Raw genomic sequence first — 6,853 nt, 5'->3', positions numbered from 1 at the left:
GGCATAAATGTGGAGGATAAGTCAAAAATTCAAATAGAAAGTAAGAAACATATATTCTGGTAAACTTGTATAAATGATCAAAGACCAAAGCTAACAGTGCGTATAAATGAAATTCTGATTGTTGGCTTAATAGACACAGGTGCAGATGTGAGTATCATCACTCCAGAATCTTGGCATCTAAATTGGCCTTTTTAAGAGGCAGATGTTCAATTACTGGGAATTGGAACCATATCTCAAGTTAAACAAAGCACGAAATGGGTTGACTGTATTGGGCCAGAAGGTCAAAGAGGGAAGCTAAGGACATATATAGCTGATATTGTAATAAATTTATGGGACCATGACCTGATACAGCAATGGAATACCCAGATTAACATTCCTGCAGTCCCAGGAACTCATAATTCTGGGAAGGATTTAATAAGGAATTATGAACAAAGGTCACCAGCCATTCAGGCTGTACAAGAACATAAAGCAACTAGCAAACCTTTAGAGGTACCATCAGTCCTACCTTTAAAACGATTAACTGAGAAGCCAAAATGCATCAAGCAGTGGCCTCTAGCTGAAGAAAAGGTTCAGGTTTTGGAATAGCTGGTACAAGAGCAACTAGATGCTCACCATATTGAAGAATCAATCAGCCCTTGGAATTTTCCTGTGTTTGTTGTAAAAAAGAAATCTGGTAAATGGAGAATGGTGACAGATCTAAGAGCTGTCAACAAGGTTATTCAACCTATGGGCCCTCTACAATCTGGAATTCCTCTGCCCTCCCTATTACCAAAAGGAAAGCCTCTTGTAGTTATTGATTTGAAAGATTGTTTCTTCACTATACCTTTACAAGAAAAGAATAGAAAAAAATTCCCTTCACAGTGCCTACTTATAATAATTCTCAGCCTACTAGGAGATATCAATGAACTATCCTCCCACAGGGAATGCTCAATAGCCCAACCTTGTGCCAATACTTTGTATGCCTGTCATTGGAAATAATATGTAAGCAATTTCCTAAGTCTATAATTTACCATTAAATGGATGACATTTTTCTATCTGATTCAAACATGGATACTTTTGAAAGAATGTTTGAAGAAGCAAAGAAAGTTTTGCCAAAATGGAGATTACAAATTGCTCCTGAAAAAAAAAAATACAGAGAGGAGATTCTGTCAATTATCTAGGTTATAAAATAGGTTTATAGAAAATTAGGACACAAAAGGCACAAATTAGGAGAGACCGATTGTGGACTCTTAATGACTTTCAAAGATTGTTAGGAGACATTTCCAGTCTATGACTGGCTGTTGGGATAACACCTGATCTAATAATTCATTAAAACAAAACCTTAGATGGTGATAAGATTTGAATAGTCCAAGAGAATTAACAGCTGAAGTAGAAAAAGAATTGACAATTGCTGAGGAAAAATTGCAGGAAGCACATGTGGATAGGGTGAATCCAAATCTTAGTTGTATTCTAGTCATATTGCCTTCCAGAATTTCTCCCACAGGAATTTTAATGCAAAGTGATGATATTATTTTATAATGGATCCTTTTACCACATAAACCAAGTAAAAAATTAAAAACTTATGTTGAAAAAGTCTCTGAATTAATTATAAAAGGTAAATTGAGACTTTGTCAATTAGCAGGTATACACCGAGCAGAAATTATAGTGCCTTTCACTACTGATGAAATAAAAACATTATTGGAAGACAATGAACCATGGCAAAGAGCTTGTGCTAATTTTTTGGGAGAAAATAATAGCAACTATCCCAAAAGTGATAGACTTAACCTTATAAAGAGAACTTCTTGGATTCTTCCTAGAATTGTACATGATGCTCCAATAACTGGAGTCCATACATTCTATACTGATGCAAATCAATCAGAGAAGGCAGGTTACAAATCAGAAGAATTAAGTAAGGTGGAACAAAGCCCTTATAATTCTCTCCAGAAGGCAGAATTATATGCTATCCTCATGGTGCTAAGGAATTTTAAAGAACCTCTTAATATAGTTACTGATTCACAATATGCAGAAAGAGTTATCTTGCATATTGAAACTACTGAATTTATACCAGATGAAACAGAATTGACTTCATTATTTGTCTAGGTGCAAGACATAATCAGGAATAGGCTTTGTCCTACATACATAACAAACATCTGATCCCATACGGGTCTTCCAAGTTCTCTAGCAACAAGTAATGCAGAAATTGATCAATTATTGATTGGAAGTGTGTTGCAGGCCTCAGAATTTCATAAAAAAATCACATCAATAGCAAAGGTTTAAAGAAAGAGTTTTTTATTACATGGCAACAAGCTAAGGAGATAATAAAGAGGTGCTCTACTTTTTCTTTCTATAACCAAACACTGCTACCTGCAGGGACTAACCCGAAGGGTACTCAGAGGAATGAGATCTGGCAGACGGATGTGTTCCATTTTGCTGAATTTGGAAAATTAAAATATGTACACCACACCATTGACACTTATTCAGGCTTTCAGTGGGCAACTTATTTAAGGTCAGAAAAGGCTGATTCAGTAATCACACATCTATTAAAAGTTATGACAATCATGGGTATACCTGCACAAATAAAGACAGATAATGGTATAGCATACATCTCTAGGAAAATGAAACAGTTTTTGCTTATTATAATATTAAGCATGTTACAGGTATACCACACAATCCTATAGGTCAAGCAGTTATAGAAAGAATAAATTGAACTACAAAGGATATGTTAAACAAACAAAAAGGGGTAGAAAACACCTCCAGAAATAGATTACATAATGCTTAATTAACCTTGAATTTTCTTAACACTAATGAGAAAGGGACAACAGCAGCAGAAAGACATTGGATAATGGAAAAGTCTTCTGAATTAAACCAACCAGTTTATTTCAAGGATGTGCTGACCTCACAATGGAAGCCAGGAGATGTGCTGCGTTGGGGAAGGGGCTTTGCTCTTTTTTCCACAGGAGAAGAAAAATTATGGATACCATCAAAATTAATATTCAGTTTGAAGAGGAGAAACCTCTTGAAAAGGAGAAATGACAGCTCATCCACAATGATGATAACCATACAGGTAAAAAAAGCGTATAGTATAAGGATAGCGTTCTGTTTTTGTCTTTTCAGGAAAACACTCATCTTCAAAAATTCAAGAGATCCTGGATGTCTGGATACTGACAGATGGAAAAATAGCTACCCAATAAAGATCATCAAGAAAAGCAAATATGATCAGTAAGCACAAACATTAAAAATATACTTATATACATATATATGTATGTATTTATATTTATGATTATATAGAGCTGGTTTTGGAGATGGACAACAGTTCTGTCCTTCTTTAAATCCAAGCGTTTTGTTAAAAGAAAAATACAGAGTTTCTGTCTCATGTCAGGAACCATGATATGGGACAGAAAGAAAAAAGTATTTAGAAAAAATTTTACTTTTCTTCATATCTCTTTTTGTCTTTATCATACCTTTCATTGAACATATATGTCTATATATGTCTATATAAATAATTCTTAAGTTTTCTGCAATGAACAATGAATTTTCCTGCAGTAATCTTTGAAGTTTCCAGGACGAAGATGGAGCCCCACAATGACAACTCTACTTGGTGGATATGACACCATGATGCTGATAGCGCTACTATAAGACCTGTTTTGGGGTACCAGCTGCTTAAGATGGTTCCAACTTGGTTAGCTGAAATAGTGCACAATTTTACAATGTTCTGGCCATACCTCCACCAAATACTTAAAGACTATTTGCAATTACACCAGACATGAATCTTAAAACTTAACCATCATTTTACTTTCACAAGATCCCATAGAAAAAACGTTGCCCCCATGATAGCTGGAAGTAATTCTAGAAGATGATGTCCCCTCTCCCAACAAAGTTTGTCCTCAGGGTTAGGGACATCATTTAGGGATTGATTATAATTGGTATGTGGTTGGAGGCTGGGGGGAAATTTTATAAGCTCATGGATCTTTTTGAAAAAAAAAAGGGAAAATTGGGTGGGATAATAGATTGGTATGAGTTTACTCATACTAATAATAATAATGTGTAGTAATAAGGAGCCGCGGGGCTGCATTCCGGCCGCCCTGGCTCCTGCATGGCTAGCTTATGCCCGAAATAATTACATGGAAACTGTATTTTTTAAACACTGCTTGGCCCATTAGTTTTAACCTCTTAATGGCTAGCTCTTACATACTGATCTAACCCATTTCTAATAATTTGTGTAGCCCACGAGGTGGCTTACCAGGGAAGATCTTAACCTGTTGCTGTGTCAGGTGGGAGAATCATGGCAACTGACTGACTCGGCTTCTTTCTCCCAGCATTCTGTTCTGTTTACTCCGCCTACCTAATTTTCTGTCCTATTAAAGGCCAAGGCAGTTTCTTTATTAACCAATAGACATATGACCCTCCTCCATCAATAGTGAGTAATAGAGTGAATACTTGTGAGTTATTATTTATAGGCAATTACATTAGTATAGATTATTGTATATTGATACAAAGTAAAATTATATTGAATATTGTATGTATGCATGCTTCTACCTCTGATTAAAACATTTTTATGTATTGATATAAATTTATTATATTGCAATGTACATTTCTACCTCTGATCAAGATACTTATACATTGTTTACATTTGGAGGTCATTATCCTCATTTATTGCACAGTTGTTTATTGTCTTAGTCTTTTTAGTTATATAGGTATTATTTATTATACAAGACTTAAGCTAGTTAGGATAGGATATTTGTTCTTATCGTATATAATTTTATATTAGGCTTAGAACTCTCTTATTTAAACAACAGGGGGAGGTGCTGTAGGAAGATTTGCAGCTTGTGATTACCTGCTTTCTGGGGTGTGGATATATATATGGGGATGCAGAACCTGCACCTGCCCCTTTTCTTCTTCCTCCTTTTCGCCAGATGCTGTTCAAATTGTTGGATTGCGGGATTCAACCGTTCAAGCAGAGAATTCTGATTTGTTCATTGTACCCCTAAATAAATAGCTATCTATTTCTCATTTCTGAGCTAGTGTGGGATTTCTTCTTAGCTTCTTTTCCGTTCATCCATCTTCAGTGCTGCCTACATTTTTCTGGAAATCTCAGTGTCTCCAACTTCACACTGAGGTCTTTGATCCATTTGGAACTGGGTTTTGTTCAGAGTGGTAGATACAAGTCTAGCTTATTTCTTCTACACATAGATCCAGTTCTCCCTGCGTCATTCACAGAGGATGCTGTCTTTTCTCCAGAGTATTTTGTCAATTTTGTCAAATACCAAGTGGCTGTAGTTATGCTTATTTATGTTTGGGTATTCTGTTTTTGTTTATTGGTATATAAGTCTGTTTCTGGGCCAATGTCACATGGCTTTATTACTACAAATCTATAACATATTTTTAAATCTGGAATGGTGATCCTCTGGTGAAATTCCTATTGATCAGGATTGCTTTGGCTATCTGGAGTCTTTTGGGATTCCATGTGAATTTTAAGATTTTTTTTTATTTGTGTGAAGAGTTTCGTGGAGATTTTGATGGCTATTTCATTGAATTTGTACATTGCTTTTGGGCATTTGCACAATATTAATTCTACATCCCATGAGCATAGGAGGTTTTTTCAGTATCCCAGTGTTCTCTTCAGTTTTCATTGTAGAGGTCCTTTGCCGTTTTGATTGGGTTTCTTCCAAGATATTTTATTTTCTTTGAGGCTATTGTAAATGAGATTTACACGATGTAATACATTGCATGTAAATATGCAAATAAAAATTCCATGATCTCTTTCTCAGTGTGCTTGTTGGTCTAGGGAAGGGCTACTGAGTTTGTGTCCTACAGTCTGCAGAAAATATCAATCATTTCTAGATGGTTTCTGGTGAAATTTTGGGCTATCTTTTGTATAAAAACTTACCGTATGCAAATAGGGACAATTGACTTCTTTTTCTACTTGTATTCCTTTAATTTCTTTTGTTTTCTTATTATTCTAGCTAGTACTTCTAGCATTATAGTGAAAAGGAGTGAGGGTAATAACCCTATCTAATTCCTGATCTAAAAGAGACTTTCTTTTTCAGTTTTTTTAGTTTATTATGTTCCAGTCCTACCCATTTAGGACTTTTATAATGAAGGCATGTTGGATTTTGTCAAAGGCTTTTTCTGCATTTATTGAGGTGATCATAAAAATTTTGTCTTTAAACCCATTTATGTGATTTGTTACATTTATTGACTTGTGTGTTCAACAATCCTTGTGTTTCTGGGATAAAGCCAACTTGGTCATGTTGGTGATCTTGATAGTGTCTATATTTGGTTTACAAGTTTTTGGTTTATTTTTTTGGAGGAGGGGCAGTTCGAGACAGTGTTTCTCTGTGTAGCCCTGGCTGTTCTGGAACTTGCTTTGTTGACTAGGCTGGCCTTGAATTCAACAGGGATCTACCTGCCTCTGCCTCCTGAGTGCTAGGATTAAAGGCATGTGCTACCACTGCCTGGGACAAGATTTTTTTTATTGAAAATTTTTGAATCATGTTCATCAGGGGATTGATCTGTAGCTTGTTGTGTCTTTACCTGGTGTTCAAGCAAAAGTGACTTTGGAGAAAGAGTTGGGAATGCTTTTTCTGGTTCCTTCTGCCATTGATATTTATCTACAGTTTAAGAAGGATTGACTGGACATCTTTGAAAGTCTGGGCAGGGATTTTGTTTTGTTTTTGTTTTTGGTTAGATGGCTTTTTATTTCAGCTTCAATCATTTCCTTATTTATTATAGGTCTATTTAGGTTATTGATTTTTTTGTTATGAGTTTGTTTATTGATTTCTTGGTTTAACTTTGGTAGTTTGGATGGATCTAGAAATTTATCCATTTCTTTTAGATTTTCCAACTTAATGGAGTACACATTTTTAAGGCACTC

This window comes from Microtus oregoni, unplaced genomic scaffold (genome assembly GCF_018167655.1).
Source record: "Microtus oregoni isolate MIOR12 unplaced genomic scaffold, Mior012 000034F_ref0000314, whole genome shotgun sequence".
NCBI lineage: Eukaryota > Metazoa > Chordata > Mammalia > Rodentia > Cricetidae > Microtus > Microtus oregoni.
The sequence above is the reverse complement of the archived record's forward strand: the minus strand, read 5'-3'. Positions refer to the sequence as shown.